We start from the raw sequence: 18,713 nt of genomic DNA on the forward strand, positions 1-18,713 counted from the left end.
TGAACTAAAACCGGCTTTTGTCTGTAATCAGCTGTTTTATGGTGAGTCATTGTCTCTAAAAGAAGTTTTTTTTTCGTGCCCTCCTCTTATTAGATGAAGGAATGAAAGCCCAGCTAAACAAAACATGAACTCTACCTTGCTTTGAGTGGTGAACTAGCATCCTTGATGTATTAAGAGCTGCTTGACTTGGGTAAGGGCTGATGGCTATAAAGCCTTGTTCTCCTCGCAAGAAAGGAGAAGGAATGGCATGATGTTAATTGCTTCATGATGTATTATCTTTTTGTGGCAGTGCTGTAGAATAGCCCAGATTTTCTCTAAATACACTAAATACATGTTATATGAATGTTGTCTTCTAGAGGACAGTGTATGAATTAAGCAGGTATTTACAAAGCTGTTAGCTAGATAATGCAATTGCTTAGCAAGAGCTCATTGCATTGGACTTGAAATCTAGCAGTGGAAGTGTTTTCTCTCCTTGTGCTCTTCCCTGTACTGTACAGTACGTTTGGACTCTGCCGAGGTGCCTATCTTTTGTGTACAGCCTGGAGCTGAAGCGCTTGACAGTTCATTAAAGAACCGAGAGAACGTCTGTCCTTATTTTTGGATGGCGTGTTGGAGAAGAGGGATTGCACGAGCTGCCAGGAAGCAGCGAGGGGCGGACACAGGGAGCTAAAGTGGAGCTTTTCTCAGTGCTGGCATTGTGTTTCCAGGGGCTTCAAAGCTGTCTGCCCCAGAGCTGCTGGCTCTTGAAGCACTTTGGAGAACAGCTACCTTGATCAGGCGATTGAAGAGACAGATTTATGATGAGCAAAGGCTGTTTACAGCTGAAGAGGTGCATCGCCTCAATAGAAAACTTCTTGGATAATCCTTGAGTTAATTTCAGCTAGTGCAAGTAGAGTTAATCAAAATTCAGTGTCCAACTCCACAGCACCTTATCTGTATGATTGTGTTTTTAGTATGCTTATTTAAAAAGCACATTTAAGATGTATAGTTCCTTAATAATACATTTGATAATATTTTATTGGGACAGTCCACTGTAGATGTTCTGTCGATTCTACCCTGTCATTGGTGGACAATTAATTAAATATTTTGTTTGTTAATATCACCTGAAATATTTGGTAAGCCTAAATATAACACTCTATATCTACCATGCTAACCTTAGCCTCAATCTCAAACCTATTCGTAACCCTAACCCTGCTACTCATCAGTTGTTTCAAAGCATAGTTTGTCAATAATTGGAGCATCTGTTAATAATCCATAGAGGGCTATGTAAATAAAGAGCTGGTCCACTACAGATACCAATTTTGAAACCTGAAATATTGCTCAATACCTGTACAGTAAATTTAAAAAAGCACAGCTAACATTATCACATCAGATGATGTAAGAGTACTATTTCATACGATCATACTAGTTTTGTTACAAGATTGGATTGGATTCATCCTTTTTTTCCTTTTTAATGTAATTTAAATTATTTTAGTGGTAATTTGATCTACTTCAGAGGATAATTTGTTCGTTTCTTAAAATATTGCGGGCAGTAGATCAAACCTTCTGAAATACTATCCTGATGCCAACTGAACTAAGCCTGTGCAAGTAAAGGACGGTTGTTAAGCCAATCACGGTTATCTGTGTTTCTTCCTATGTCAAGCAAAATAAAGTCTCTAACAGAACTTTTGTAAACAAGCCTGCAGTGTCAGAAAATTAGTCCGAATTGTTAGATTAAAATGTAATGGTTTTAATGAGGAATAATTATTTCAAAGCCATGCTATCCTGATGATCTGGTCACATGGTATTTTGTTTCATTTCTGGAGCTGAGAAGGTTTTGGATTAAACTATGGCAACAGGAAAACTATTAACAGACACTAATGTAAGCTAAACTTTATCTAAGCTACTGCATTTGCTAAAAAGCATTTTAATATTGTGTCTAATGATAACTAAAACTATAGAAAAATGATGAGAATTGTTAGCTAAATAGCTTTTCTTTACTTAGCTGCTGAGAGCTTGATAAATCAGTCAGACAGAGTAAACAGGACTGTACTATGCTCACTTTTGAGATTAAAACATTGTGTGTAAATATGAATATTAATGAGCTCAACACATGCCCTTTATTGTATTGTTTTATTTGAGTTTGCTGAGAGACCTTATGTGAAAAAGAAGTATTCCCATAGACATTTTAGGCCTCCTCAGCATCTGCTGTCACTCTGAGCTCCAGTGTTAGCTTTAGCCTTAGCCCATCTAAAGGGGTAGCTTCTCTTGCTGAAACCTTCTCTTTATTAGACATAGGAATGTGGTATGTCAAGTGGCTAAATTATTTACCTGGTTTGATTAACATAAAAACTGTTTCCAGAATCCTTATTTGTTCGCTTTAAATTTGCCTGCATAATTTGTCAGTTGTTACACTTTTATATCTCCACTGAATGTCTTGTAGAGCCAGTTTACTTTCTTTAACTTAAATGTTTCAAACATACTTCTATGTCAGTGTCTAAATTTCTCTTTGCACAGCTTAAATTTTCAATCATCTAGTACAAGTGTTATGGATACTGCTGGGTAGTCTGAACTGACATTTGAATGTCTGAGTTTGATGGACATAGCAACAATAACTGAGGGGGATAGGACTTTCTCAGATTTTTGCAAATGGTCAATTACTGTAGTCAAGTTGAGTGAAGGCTGCTGCTGTACCAGCACAAACCCAACCTATAGTAAGGATGTGTACGAGAAGAGACGCATCAAAGAGAAACAAAGAAGAGTGAAGTAAAGGGCTGTAGCATTAGGTCCACACAAGAGCAACGGTGGCGAAATGAATGGTTCAGTGGGAGAGAGATGACCCTTTTCTGCTCCCTGAGGCTGCCACACTGTTTTTCTCCGTCAGCATCATCTGTAACCTCCAGCGGAGAGAACGGGAGAGAGAGAAAGAGAAGGTTGTTGTAGAAGTCATCCTCAGCCAGTTTCCGGTGTGGTAGCTGGAGTCGGGACATGGCAGAACAATGGTGATAATCAGGCAGATCTGTTGTTGCTGGCAGATAGAGCAGAATAACTTTTGATGGCCTATGAGGACCTAGTTTGCACTCTACTTCCTTTTTTCAGAGCTGCAAGGAACTACATCATGTGATGCTGGAGCCTTAGGCTGCCTTACTGGCTCCGGAAACTATGAAAGGCAAACTGACACAAAAAGATTTGAGATGCTCAGAAGCTCTTTTGTTGAGTAATTATGATTCATGTGTTGATTTTAAATTCTTACATACTTTAATGTGGCTTTCTGATGCCTTTTCATAGCTGGCCTGATTCCTTAAATTTCTTCATCCATGTTTCCTTTAGAATCTTATCCAACCAAAGTGCAATGCTGCCAGCTGAATATTAGCTCCAAGAAGCAGTGGAGAGCGTCCAGTGTCCTGCCACAAGAAAAACGTCTCATCTGATCTGGTAGGCATCTCTCTTGAATTTTTTATTTATTTATTTATTTTTTAAAAGAGGAATAGACGTAGCTAATCCATTCCATTATTTACATGACTTTTTGAACCTTACATTAAGCCACCAGTAACAGTACTCTGTTCAGTGGAGGAAGATTATAACAGAGGTTTCTGGTGCGATGAAGTTATATTAACAAAAAGAAAAGATTAATGTAATTAATAGGAGCTGAGGAGTGAGGGTGGATGTGGGACTCCCCATTTGCAGGGTTATTTCTGCATGAGTGCACAATGGGAAATCACTGGGAGGCAGAAATCGGGCTGCAAGCAGCAGGAGGTCCTGAGGACTACTTAGGGCCGGATGACTGATTTGGGTTTCAAATCGGCAGAGATGCTTCGGCTTTTGGGAGCCTCTTGGAATAATTTCAAGAGCTCCCCAAATCCCAGAGCTATATTGAAAGTATTCTTGGAATTGGTTACAATACATATTTTCCCTGTCCAATTCCAAATTTGTTTCTAATTTAAAGAAAATATGGGGTCTAAGCTCCACTTGCTCTTGTCACCCTGGGAGCGAATATGCTCCACTCATTGGGACACAAGTGCCAGAGAGGATTTGGTTGCTCGTTCAGAGCTGGTGTGGAGGGGGACGTTCATGAAGATGAGGGGACGAGGGTGTCCATAAGTGCACTTGAGCTTCTGAGCCAGGCCAGTGCTGCTGGGAGTCAGGTGCACACGGCTAATCTTTACACTTCCCTCTGCAGACAGTGTAGCTTCCAAACATGTTTGTTTGAATATATTTTTTTTTTATTATGAATTGAATAATGTACCAATTTTCTTTTCTTAAAACAAAAAGATTTTGAAAGTAGCCAAAAAACAACAAAACAAAAAAGCTTGACTGTTTCAGAACCTTTACTTGGAGAAGGCCAGTATTTGTTAGTATAATAACCATCTGATTGCTTGTTCAACTAATCTAAGCTACATTTAGTTTAATAGAATTTTTAAGCATTTACATTGATCCATACAATGATTGAAGGTGTATTAAGTAGAAGCTGGAACCAAACCTGTGTTCTTCTAACAAAGATATCAATGAGTTGATAAATTCTCATTACTTTTAACGGCATTAGTTTTTATTTAGAGGTAGTTTGTTTGACCAATACTTGTATATAGTGGTAAATTAACTTTGTAGCAGAAGACTGGATGAAGGTTGAGATGTCCATATTTGAGAAGAGGCAAAAGATGCTGGGGGCTTTAAGTTTTGTGTTTCTGAAGGAGCAGGAGATGGAGAGGGACAAGGTCATTAGGATTCTGATGGAGTGTTGGCGTCTGGTGGTGCAGAGCCATGCTTGGCTGCTTGGCACGGTAGGGCAGCACAGTGGCCATTAAGGCAGCTGGGTTTGGGGGTCAGGGCCCATGGAGGGCACTGCTGGGAGCGTGCGTCAGGCTGCACTCCAATGAGTACCCTGGGCAGGTGGTCTATGGGGGGGACAGCGGGCTGGAAGACCAGGACAAATTGGCACAGGGAGGCTCATTTCCCCAGCCCAGCATGAGGGACAGCATAGTGACTCCATGAAAGGGGCGAAAAAAAAATACAAAAGCAAAGACTCCCAAGGGCACCAGAGTATGAGTGATGATTTAGGGGAGAGGTCAGTCGTTTGTACTGCTCCCACATACTCTATGGGTGCAGTGGTCACTTCCCCGCACCAGCTGTGCTTCATAGAAAAGGCCAAGCGCTACAAGCCCAAGCACATTTGTGTTTAAGTGGACATTTTCACATACAAATAACCACATTATCATAAACACACACAAGCATAAACATGACAGATGCTGTTCTACGACCACTGGAATAAATTTATTTTTATTTAGGGCCTTTAGGGTATTTAATTAGTGCTTTTGGTTTTCAGTCACTGAAGGGACCATGTCATGGGAAACGGACCAAATGTAAAGGTTTGACATTCAGAATGTACTGAACACCTCCCAGTCCATACAGTCCATGAAAACCAACACATTTATACTACATGTATCTGCCTGTTCAGCCTACTGCACTTTAGCCCACCCATGCATGTTGAAGATATTGGAGGACTGCTTTTTGAGTGCTTTCATAGTGCAAAGCAACCACTCAAAGTCATTTATACATACACATATGTCTTTGGGCCTGCACAAAAAAAAATCATAGTGAAATTTGCATCTTGATATATTACTCATTTCAGGAAAAGTGTTGATTCTTCAGATTATAGTAGGAATGCAGTATTCATTGCAACAATGGCAGCATACTGACTGTGGTAGCAGCAGCATCGCCATAAGCAGAGTCAACATCAACTGTGTTCAGCAAACTTTGCATGTTAAGTTTTGTGTAAAAAAAAAAAAAAAATAGGGCAGAAGGGACATGTGGTCGCTTGTATAATCTTCATAGAAAGCTTAGCCAATAGAATGAGACACTCTTCAACAGCAGCACCTGACCTCACTAATGCTCTTTAGGCTAAATGCAATCAATCCTCACAGCAGTGTTCCAACGTGTAGCATACAGCCTTCCCAGAACAGAAGAGGAGTGATGATTGCAGATGTCTGCAAACTTTAGGACTTATATCTTATAGATATAGTAACAACAACAGTGCGTTTAATTCAAAGGGATAACCAGAGGTTGGAAAATTGCCGTTCAGTGCTAAAACATAAAACTGCATAAATATCATAAATGGACCTCATGGGAATAAAATATAGGACATTATGAAATACAATAAAAATTTAGCATATGGGCCCTTGACAATAATTGCATAGATTCCAGTGCAGAGTAGATGCATTTAGTTTGTGCAATTATGGAATTTCTTATTGTACCAGAAACCGCTGAGTATATTGGACTGAAATATGTTTATGTGAAAAAAATCAGTGTACCGCATACTTTGTCCTTGGTGTGACTACTTTTGTATTGTGTTTTGATTCAGTGGGTGACAGTTTTACTTGAGATAGTAAAGGTTTCTGACACTGAGGATGACACAAGCCAAAGCATTTATTCTCAAGAATAAAATACAGAAATGCTAAAGCACATTTATTTTGAAACTTTCTTATTCTCAATAAGTGACCTTGAACACCACTGTTCAGTTCCAGGATGATATCTTTTATGTGGAGGGGTTTGTCATTTTGGTTTGACAAAGCATTGTAAATGAAGTTTTTCTACCCCATGTGATTTGGTAGGATAATGACTGAAAGAAATGTGTGGAGAGAGGTGGAGTACGGTCATGATGGAAGCTACTTGCTAGAGTAACACAGTGTTATGGATGCTTGTTCCACATGTGTGTCAGCAGGGCTGTGCATTACTCTGGGTAGGTCCATGCATGCCTGCATGTGATTTAGGGAGACAGCAGGTGTGTGAAATGTGTATTTCCCACACACCCTTGCCAAAAGATGACACATGCCCTCTATACATCAGCAGCCAGGGATACAGCAGTTGACACCTATTCATCTCCCCCAGACCTGTCTGCATGTTTTTAAAGGCTGTTAAAGTGACATCCATCAGGACAGGTGAAATTCAGCGTACAGCAGCCATTCTCGGAGTAGCAGCCCTGAAACTGGGTATCTGAAGTGTGCAGCTGAAACTGCCATCCATTCCCAAACCTAGTGACCAATCACCAGCAAGACATGATTGCAGCACATATCACGCTGCCTTTTGAAAGTAGTAATAAAGTAAACAAATTGTCCAGATGAGTCATGTTTTTGATTGTTGTTTTTTCCCCGGTTGTCCTGAGAATATCTAGTACATGACAACTTTATTAAACAGAGGCAGATTTATTTTTGAAAAGACTCATTTTGGTAATACATATTTTATATTCTGAAGGACAGTAATGCTATCAGTCTTTTCCCCCCTCAGGCATGACACAGTTGATAAGTGCATGGTGAGGTATAAATCTCATCTCTGCTCTCATACAGACTCTGACCTGTCCATGCCTACACAGGCGGTCTGTATATATGAGAAGAAACAGAATGAACTAGCTTGTTTTACATTTTTTCCCTCCTTTTTACGTTAAAGCGGTTGCTCGTTTTTGAAATCTGCTTCTGTCTGATTGAAACACCCTCAGGTTGTTATCTCTCAGACATTTCATCCATAATCATTTGTTTGTTCAATGTGCCATCTAGTGCACAAAAACTCTGACTCCATCTCATAAAGACATAATTTTTTTTCTTCTGTCACAGCATGCTCTCCGTTGATAGCAGAGCGTCCTTGAGGGCATACTATGGCAGACACACATGGTTTGCTTTTAATGATTGCACCCCCCCCCCCTCCAAAAATGCATGTGCTTTTTGTCACTGAGCACCTCTGACAACCTGTAGGAGCATGCATATGATGACAGTATGTGGTGGACAATACAGCAAAAATATAATATGATATTTGAACACATTTTCATGTTATAGGGTGTGTGTCATGATAATTGCACCAAACAACTCTAGTGTCGATCTTAACATTCTTACAAAAACTATCAATATACAGTACTGTACAAAAAAATGAATTTCATTGTCAATCAAAACAGCCATTATTCATTTTTCAGGAGATATATTTCCAAACGTATTTGGTCACAGTCATATGAACTTGAGTGACGAGTGATGGTTTAATTAATATGTTGGCTCTTTGCAGCTATAACAGCTTCAACTCTTCTGGGAAGGCTTTCCACAAGGGTTAGGAGAGGGAATTTTTTAACCATTCTTCCAGAAGCGCGTTTGTGAGGCCAGACACTGATGGACTGGCTGAACGAGAAGGCCTGGCTCACAGTGTCTGCTCTAATTCATCCCAAAGGTGTCGAGTTGAGGTCAGGACTTTGTGCAGGCCTATCAAGTTCTTCTACTCCAAACTCGCTTATCCATGTCTTTATGGACCTTGCTTTGTGCACTGGTGTGCAGTCATGTTGGAACAGGAAGAGTCCATCCCCAAACTGTTCCCACAAAGTTGGGAGTGTGAAATTGTCCAAAATCTCTTGGTGCTGAAGCATAAAGAGTTCCTTTCACTGGAACTAAGGGGCCAAGCCCAACTCCTGAAAAACAGCCACACAACATAATGCTCCCTCCACCAAACTTTACACTTGGCACAATGCAGTCAGACAAGTACCGTTCTCCTGGCAACAACCAAACACAGACTCATCCATCGGATTGCCAGGCGGAGAAGCATGATTCGTCACTCCAGAGAACACATCTCCACTGCTCTAGAGTCCAGTGGCGGTGCTTTACACCACTGCATTCGACACTTTGCATTGCTTGGTGATGTAAGGCTTGGGTGCAGCTGCTTGGCCATGGAAACCCTTTCCATGGAGCTCTCTACCTGCTGTTCTTGAGCTAATCTGCAGGCCGCATGAAGTTTGGAGGTCTGTAGTGATTGACTCTGCAGAAAGTTGGCGACCTCTGCTCACTGTGTGCCTCAGCGTCCTCTGACCCCTCTCTGTCATTTTACATGGCCTTCATGGCTGTCGTTCCCTTCGCTTCAACTTTGTTATATGGAAAATGGGACTGAACTAATGTTGTCGCGATGCTGAAAATTTCACTTTGATGGGACACTTTGAAATATACAGAAATTTGATACTGTTTTCTATACCAAAGCCAGATAAATTGAGTGTCTTTTATTTTTTTTAGATAAACGTATCCAAATAAGCATAATTTTTTTCTTATAATAATGACTGCTCACACCAAATACAATAATATGAAACACATTAAGGGTGTGTTTTAAGATGACTTCAAGTCAGACATTAGCACTTATGACCCTTAGCCCAAGAATGAGATAATAAACATTTGTCAGCATGATAGTTTAATAAGACACCTTGTTAAATGTTTCAGTGATATTGAAAATGAGAGCAAAACAACTGTCATGGAGAACTGAAAGAGTTTGATGTTGATGTTTAAAGTGTACATTCACTCCCAGTCTATATGATACACATATGGAAATTGCAAAATTGCCTGTTTTGAATGTTTTTATGCATTTTCATCAGCTTAGCCCTATACATTCATGTTAATGTTATTAGGAGTGTTTTGACCAGTCTGTTTAAATAAAGCACAATACAGGGCAGCTAATATATTATATTAACATATATTAGTTTTAAAAGCACAGTAACAAAAACAGCCTGTTTAAATCTAAGACATAAAGAGCATTTGAAAATATATAAAAATGCATTATGACTGTTTTGGGTACATAAAGCCACCAAAAAGCCCTCAGAAATAGAGAAAAATGTAAGACATGATACATTTTAGGTATTGACGGTCTGCATGATATGCTCATAAGGACTTTTTGTGATTTCATTTATCATAAAAACAGTTTAATACTATCATTTCACCCTCCCCTTTTGCAGGATATAGGCTGTTTAGTGGAACCAGTGCAGAGGGACACAAGTGTATGCCTTGGGATATGATATTTTGACTTTATTCATTGGAAGCTGTAAAGCTGGAGTCTCTTCTGTGCTCTCATTCAGCTGGTTAACAGGAGACTAAATGGCACACAGATCTTGTTCTCCTCACTATCTCTGTCCAGGTCAATGACTGTCTGTGGCTAATCCCTACTTGTCGAGCCTCATGTTCAGGCATTAGTGGCAATTAAACATGGAGTTTGGCTCCAGATGTGTGGCTAAATGTGGAGTGTAGAATTGGCTGGGGCTCACTGGCACCCATGTGGCCAGTCTCTTCGTCAGCTCCCTGCCAAGCAGATCCTCTTGAGCATATTCCTCCACAGAAACTTACACACTGAGCAGGAACACCAACCTCACACACATACACACACATTCCTACAAAGTCCCGGCCCGCTCAACCAGCACGGCTCACAGTCACAGCCTGTTCCGCTGGCAGCCCAACTGCTGATGCCATCACCTGTCTTTGTGGATGAAGGTGATTGTGCTAGCACAGTCGTGCTGAGGAGCTGGCACACCTCGCCCACATTAGTCCTCAGAGAGGGGTTTGTGGACTGGGGAAGAGGAAGCAGTGCCTGCACCCTTGCACCTTTATCTTCTACCTTCAGTGTGGATTGAAAGCCACTGGCTGTACAAACCAGTTAAATGTTAAAGACATGTTAAAATGTCTTTAAGTATTGCTGTATAATGTTTATATCATGTCACCCACCCTTACTGGTACTTGTATTTAAGCTTTAAGTTGAATGTGTGTCATGTGTGTTTCTTGTTTTTGGAAAAATGATCACAGTCAACCAACAGTGTCCATTTTTTTCTGCTTTAATTACGATCCAAATTTCCAAAGCCTCCCAGATGTAGTGTATCAGGGATATGTGTTGCCTCTAACAAACACCCTCAACCCAAAAACTCATTAGAAAAAATGAAGCCACAGCATTTGGTGCTTATGCGGTAAGTTGTAAACATATTAAAAATTAAATTACACCTACAGGCTTTGAAGATGCATTTTTAATTTGCAATCTCTCAACTTTTATTCAGGATCACTCTTTCATGATGAGATGAACTTAATTTATGATTTTATAGCTTGTAATTAGAAATTAGGTCAGTTGTTTGATTTGTTGAGTAGTATATGTAGTACCACACATTGTGTTCTGTCAATTTTATTTGATGGAAAAGACGGAATATGCTTAATTTAGGGAAGCTGTGCTATTGTGTATGTAGTGTGTGGTATGACGTTGTATAGAGAAGAGAAGAGCATCTAGCATTATTATTTGTACGTTTATTCATATTTCGTCAAAATATTTGAGTTGGCTGTGGCCAGTTGGGAGAGACTAACAAGAAACAAATAGACATGGAATAGGAAACTTGTTTGGTGCAAACTAATCAAATATGACATCAGACACTGCTTCTCTTCTTTTTGTTATGCAAACTATGAGAATGAGATATTTGAGGCTATTAGAACTGCCTTAAAAAGGGTCTGTTCTCAAAATAAACTATATGAAATAGTGTTATTGTTATTTTTTACTTTCCAATTTAATGTTTTTTCTAGTTGACAATGTGTAGCTGTGCAGTGGAGTGAGCTTGTTTAATTTTCTAAGGGGGGATCTGATTGGGAGCAATTAAACCATTGGAAGTTTATGAAGTCCCTGTTGTGTGTTTCGGGATCATGTCGTTGCGTGGCACTTAACAGATGTTCTGACTAGAGTGTTGTTTGCAGTCCTCACAGCCCCATTTTTATGCACCCTTTTACAGCTATAGAGCCTGTGTTTACGAGCACGAGTGTTTATGACGACAATTTTCAGGTGAGTCTTCCAACAAAATGTGCAGTATGAGGACTGACATGCTCACTTTTCCACACAGCAGAGAGTAATTTAAGTGGGCACAGATGTGCCTTTGGCAGGAGCCAGGCACAACAAACAGGCCAGGAAAAAGCTGCCTAGATCCATTTCAATTGAATACAACATGAAGTGCAACAAAAACTAATACTAGATATGTCCCAAAAATTGCGTAATAGCAGGATTGGGTAGTAACGAGATACATGTAACAGTGTTGTGTAATCAGAATACAAAAAAAGGTAACAGTTATCAGATTACAGGTATGTTCTAAAAAATGAGGTGAATACCAGCAAATATAAGCCTTTTGCTTATATTTGAAGTCACTTTTTTTCATGTTTTTTTCATGGGGCTCAGATCTGCAGTGTTTCCTGAAGATATTTGAATCAGATGTTTACTTTGGTTTTCCACACCTCCAGATTCTACAGCAGCAGACTAATCTGATGAGGCTGTAAACTCTTTATTCTCGTTTGTTGCTCCGTAAAATTCTACAGTTTGACAATCTATAAATCAAATTTTTGAAAACTTTAAGCTTCCAGGTTTTAAGTAACAGTCTGAAACATGAAAAGAGAAGGAATTAAGTCTTGTGAGTGGCAAAGTTAGTTTCTTTTTCACAGAATTCCTTTCTTCAGTAGCTTTTGAATGATATGTGCAAAATGTTAATATGTGTAAATGACCATTATTTGCAACTAAGATCATCAGCTCCCACTTAATGCCTATTTTAGCACCTATTTAAACTCATGGTTTTTCTCTGGACTGAAGCCGTGGAGAGCTGATTTAGGACGTGTCTAAAAGTTACAGTCATCAAAGTCTGAGCATGGCACACCAACATTAAACTTTATGAACCAGTACAGCCTTTCAGGCGATAGAACACATATGATGGCCAGTCAGTTTTTAGAATGACCTCTGTGTATGACTATTGTTGATGAACGGTCTCAAAATAAGATTTCTACCATACTGCTCTTTTAACTTCTCATTTTCTTTTGAAGCAATAGCTTTCTTAATAAATAAGTCAAATAAGGAAAAGTCTCAGGACAGCATTGTGGTTTTTAACTATTTTGTATTTGATCCAATGTACAGTTTCATTAAAAAGTGCAGTTTTTATGTTTGGCGCATGTTAAATTCTTGTGAAAAAGTCTTGTTGAAATTATTTTTCTCTATTCCTTATTTAATTAAACATTTTTAACTAAAGACTAGTAATCAGATTACATTACTTGATTATAGTATTAATTAGTAATCTGTAACAAAATGCATTTTTAAAGTAATCAACCCAACCCTGCAAAATGGTGCTAGATGGTCACAATATTTTCCAAATGTATCACATTTCCATGGTATCAGGTGACACTAAACTTTGCATTGATAAGGTTAATAAATTCTTTAGTTTGCTTTAATAAACTTAATGAGCCCATGCTGTTTTCCCACAAGAGTTTTTTTCTGGACACAGGATTGCTCTCTCTGTGAGTTCGGTATGTTTGGTCAAGTTTGAAATCTGTTTTTCAGTCTGGGTTCGGACAAGAAAGCTGATCTCTTGTCCTCTTGAAATCAGTGGTCTGGGGTTCGTTTCCAGCAAACTCTGATGCGGACCACTGCACATGTGGAGGCTATTGGGTCCCGGTGCCGTGTATGGGATTTTGTGAGTGGTTTATTTTATAATGTGACTGCTTTGACTTACCACGTCACTTTCCTTTGGTTTGGTTATGGCTTGGAAAGGATTGTTGAGGACAGTGAAGGAGACGGAGCTCCTTATAGTTATGTGGAGGATGAAAAACTCCCCTCCCTCTAAACAAGCCCAGGTTCTGTCCTGTTTGCGGACTGAAGTATTCAGGACAAGTGTGAAAACACTCTTAGTAATGGTACTCTGTACTCTGTGCCAAGTACTCTGTCCTACATTCTACGTTAAACCAAGCGTGTACAAAGCTCCCCAGCCACTGCTGATTTATGTTCTCTGGAGTGATAGAACATCATACAACTGTGGGATGCGTTGGAGCAGTGTTTGTGATCCAGAACTGATTCTCTTGTCTCTGTACATAATCAAATCACAGAAATGTACCAAAATCTAGTGTTGTCTTAGTAAAGCTGCATAGTTTGATTATTGACACCCTCACCTCAAACCCACCCCTTTCCCTTGACTGGTAACCCTGTCTCCTGGGGCGTGCGCCATATGGATGGCAGTGAGCAGGCAGCGAGAGCATGTGAGCAGACGCCGGCCACAGTGTTCTTCTTTGGCACAAGGGGCACCGTGGCAGCAGCTTAGGCCGACACTTCCAAGAGAGTGCTGCTTAGTCAGCCCACTTTCTCTCCTGAGGAGCCCAGGGCCCTCACGCAGGGCTGAGGCTAACACTGCCAACCCACACCCACCTGCACACTATAGCAGTGCAAGCACAGAGTGCTATGTCTTCTCTGAAAGACCAGCTAAAATCTGCTCACAGGGTGGAAATTTCTTAAGCTAACAATAGGGATTTGATTCCATTATGTTTTTTTAGGAGATCATTCTATGTGAACTGTTCAATTCTGAATCATTTTTAAAAATACATTGGATACACAAATTTAACTGGATGAACTACTATGCTCTGTTTGCTCAGTAGTGACATATATATATATATATATATATATATATATATATATATATATATATATATATATATATATATATGTGTGTGTGTGTGTGTGTGTGTGTGTGTATGTATATATGTATATATATATATACATGTATATACATATATAAAACACGCTTTGAGACCACTTTTTTGTGAAGAGAAAGTGAGATTTCTACATTCTTTCCCTTATGCCACAAAAATTACAGATTGTACTATTATTTATTATAACTTATTGCAACATTCCAAAACAGATGCAATTGAATTGTGATTGTGCATTGATTTTAGAGTTTTAAAATCCATTATGATGCATTTTCATACTCTTCGCATTTATAAAAAGCCATATTTGACACCTATATTGATTAATAAAGCTTAAAATGGTGACTCACTGTGTCAGAGCTCCCCACTGATTGTTCATTCCATCTTGAGACCTATACTTTGATAATCAAGGGGAAAAAATGAGGCCTCGTAGCATTGTGCCATGCTGTGTACATGCGGCTGGAGAGAGTTTGTAATATTTATGTTTATTTTCTCTGTAGTATTCTCTACATCTGTTGAGCATCACCTTGGTTCTTTATGCTGGACTTGGCATGTGCTCAGGGCAGATGCCATCACACAGAAGGACACACAGTATTGATAAGGGAGAACGGGAGCTCACAGTCATGCTCTTGGGCTGCACATTAACAAGAGTAAGACTCGGCCAGTTCAGCTGTCCCTCCTGCAGTTTGCACTCCTGCCATCGCTCTAGGGGAAATTTAGACATCACTTTTTATGTCCCCATACCCCCTCCTTAGACACCTCCACTTATGAACCCTGCATACAAATGCATGGAGGTGCTGTCCTGATTGATGGCAATTAGCATTTGGTAATGATAACAGATGTTTGTGGTGCCAGGAGGCTGGTACCTGCCGCCCACTCTGCCATCTGCTGTGGGCATCGGGGACCTGGCACGCAGGCTGGCTGGCACGGGATAGCAAGGAGGGTATAGAGAGAGGAGGGGAGGAGGAGTATGTTACATTGTAGTCCTCCCCTCTATTTGACATGAGAAGCCGGGCCTCACTGCAGGGCGTATCCTGTGTGCACTGCATCACCTGATGCTAGGTGCACTTGGACAGGACGTATGTGCTTTGTGGGCATATTTTCATTATTACATTTCTCTTGAGATTGGGGTGAGACGTGTAAATGATGGCATTTTTAGATACCCGCAATACTTACTTCATCTTTTGGACCTGTTCCATGCATACTGCGGATATATCTGTGAGTTTAGCAGCAGCAGTTAGAATTACCACCAGTTAAAGCGTGAACTGTTCATTGGGTTTAGTATAAATTACAAGTATTTTAAAGACAAAATGTATACACACTACAGTATGTCAATACTGGCATGTCAAAAAAATCTTGTAACTTCATTTCTTTATGCAGTGTGCTAGCCTGTGAGTCACTGACTGGTTGGTTGACTTAGTGACTGCTGAAGTGCCCAGGCATCATCCAAGGCCAACGTGGTGCAGTACTGCTACATGACATCATCCTCCAAATATACATACTCTAAATGTTAGACTTTTACTTCACTCTGTTTTCTTTTTTACTTGGGCAACACACAGTAATTAACACCATTATTTAACGATGAACATGTGCTAGATTTAGCCAAGTGGGCAGTCCCTGGACAAGTTGGTCTTAATATTAAAAGTAAACAATGCTCTTCGCAGAGGAATAAACAAAATCACTGAGCAGCATTGTGAAGTGCTTAATTGCCAAACATTTTAAACGTACAAATCATAATCACAATACACAAAACAAGAATTAAACATGGAGGCTGAAATCTCTTCAAAGGGCTGAGATTTCAGCCATGTGACACGTGGAAAGAAAATGCAGAGGATCCTAAAACATCCTAAAGATTTTACTTAATGCAATTGTGTAGTCACATTTTGCTGCGGCCCTTGTCCATCACTTTGTGATTTTTCATATAACCCCTCCAAGCACTGAAGGGGGGATGTACCATTTAGTATTTTAAAAACTAATACAGTGTTTGAGAATATAACCAGGTTTTCCCAGCTGGCAAGCTTAATGAAAATGCGTTTCAGGATCTAAACGAAAATGATGTTAAAGTGTACCATCTCGACTTTAATTGTAGAATTTTCTATATTTGTAGAACATCTATATTGGGAGAACCATATAGGAATTTTTAGCTTGTTGCTTGTAGCTTGAGCAGTCCCTAAATCTTCAGAGTTCATGCAGATGCTTGTTTAAAGGTTGTGAAACCTCATATCCCCGCAGCCACACTTGCTTCCTCACAGCAAATGTCCTTGGCAAAACTCCTTTCATTAATTTTATTTGCTTGCTCTTTGACCAAGGAGTTTTTAAAGAGGGTTTTTTAAAGCTGTTTCTTCAATAAGTGTCGACCTGGGTGAGTACTGAAGAGACACGCTTTTTGAGAAATTAAACTAAAGTTAGCGTAACCTCCCATCGTCTGTCCTCAAAGGACTGAGAAAAAAAGATGGAAAGGAGCTTTCAGTGAAGACTTTGATTGGGCTTTTTTCTTTTTGCTTATGTCAACTGATTTTATTTCTTCTCACTGACAAAGCATTCATTTTGTATGCTACTGTCAGTTCAGCCCCCTCCCCTATGTGTCTGAAAGAGCTCTTTTCCCCCACACATTGCTCTCTCAGGTCTCTAATGTCTTGATCAAACCTGCTTGAGATGAGCTGCATTCAGATGTGCACAAAGTCACAAGGAGTCAAAATACTTAAGTTTCACTCACAAATGCCGCCTGAGTTCAACTCACGGCACTATCCCACACTCTTAAAAATAAAGGTGCCAGAAAGGGTTCTTTGGAATGATGCCATAGAAGAACCATTTTTGGCATCTTAAAGAGCTTTCAGTGTCTGGTTCTTTGCAAACTTTGTAAAAGAAATGTTTGAATTTTGTTAACCTTTTTTAAAGTTTGAAGCAGGGATTTACATGGCTACCTGAGTACTTAGTTAACTGTTCGACATGCCAGTATTTGAAAACTAAAATCATTGTTCTGGAATTCTTTATATCTCATTACAGGAGTAGAGAGAAACACAGCAGTTTAGAGAAATGATAGTTTTCCATGTATTTCCAGGAAGTATGTTTTGTTATACTTTGCTGCTCTGAAAGACGAGTGCCAGAACATGAGCATGTGGCCGAGGACATGCCGTTAAAGATGTGGCTGAGAAGGCAGAGATAGCACGGCTGTATGACTAACGAGGTTAACTACGCTAGCTGCTGTTGGCTCCAGAACTGACAATTAAAGTACATTTCTCTGACAAATAGCATGTTGGCTCATCATCCACTGAGGAGAAATACCTCATGTTGAAAACAGTGAGTCCTCATCAGCACCCGATATGAGACTTGTTAGCTCTTATGGCTCATTAGCTTATCTAAAGATGCATCATCCAATGTGAAAATGTTTTTTAATAAATACATAAAAGAAGCACATTTAGTGTTAAATTTTGCTGCTGTATGTTTGTGAAACACCAGTGCTGTCACCTAACGAGCTAAGTCTGTAGCCCTCTTTTCGGCCAGTCTTTTTTTCCCCATTGCAGTTAACTAGTTATATGTTTACGGACAGATAATCAAATGTTAAAGTTAGTTGGAATGCATATCTTTAGTTTAAAGAACCTACATAATGTAAAAGTTCAGTACCAGTTAAGGATTTCTTTTAGGTCTGTACACTTAAGCCAAGAACCATTTGAGAAAGTATATTTTTAAGAGTGCAAAAAAAAATGACAATTTGATGTACTAGCACATAAGCAACATATTTGACTTGTCAGAATGTTGTTTCTCATTGGTTAGTTTTAGTACCGGGGTTAGATTTTTGTTCATCAGTCTTTTGCTTTTCAGCTTTATGTTATATTGTGAGTAAGAGTGTGATAGCAGCTCTACATCAATTTTCAAACCTTTTCAGTCAGCAGCTGTGATGGTGAAAGAGCTAAACAAATTGGAATTAGATGGAAACAAACAATAAAATTTGGCGAGCAAGGTGGACTGTGAAATGTTTGACAGACTGGATGAAATAAAACCAAATTCAGGTTGGCAAATATTTAAAAACATAATGCTGAGATTATTGGAGTTGTCAATATCAAAGCACATTTAATACAATATTTAATACTCATTTGCTTCACTTTTGTTCTTTGCAGAACTGTTGTACAAAAGTATTGCATTGATATGCATCAATACCAATTTTTTTAAAGAATGAGTACAAGCACATATTTTTTAGTACAAGCCCATATATATTGTAATGCTATACTGCCTTTGTGTTTAGGACAAGCTAAAATAACACAGTGTAGGTTTGGCTGTAATATACCAAGGCTGGAATATACCTAGGCTGAGGGTCAAATGTGACTGCGTTGTATCTGATTGTGACCGAGTCAGTAGCTCTTCTCTGTATGAGCAAAGCCTCCTTCACTGCATTTGTTCGTTAGCTCAGCAGGTTACGTCATAGCCGGTATCAGAATGTTGGTGTCAGTGAATTTGTATGAGTATGAGCACGGTATCAGTATGAGTATG

At 39.4% G+C, this 18,713-nt stretch overlaps 1 protein-coding gene across 4 annotated transcripts in view; it reads left to right on the plus strand.

Moving 5' to 3' along the window:
- rbfox3a (RNA binding fox-1 homolog 3a) overlaps positions 1–18,713 on the plus strand; it is a 511,986-nt gene that overhangs the window by 79,903 nt on the left and 413,370 nt on the right. For all 4 annotated transcript variants that reach the window (XM_037544449.1, XM_037544451.1, XM_037544452.1 and 1 more), the window contains exon 2: positions 3,310–3,414. The gene's annotated coding sequence lies outside the window, so the exon portion shown is untranslated. The remainder of the gene's footprint in view (positions 1–3,309; positions 3,415–18,713) is intronic.

The sequence above is a fragment of the Pygocentrus nattereri genome, chromosome 13 (genome assembly GCF_015220715.1).
Source record: "Pygocentrus nattereri isolate fPygNat1 chromosome 13, fPygNat1.pri, whole genome shotgun sequence".
In the NCBI taxonomy this organism is placed as follows: Eukaryota; Metazoa; Chordata; class Actinopteri; order Characiformes; family Serrasalmidae; genus Pygocentrus; species Pygocentrus nattereri.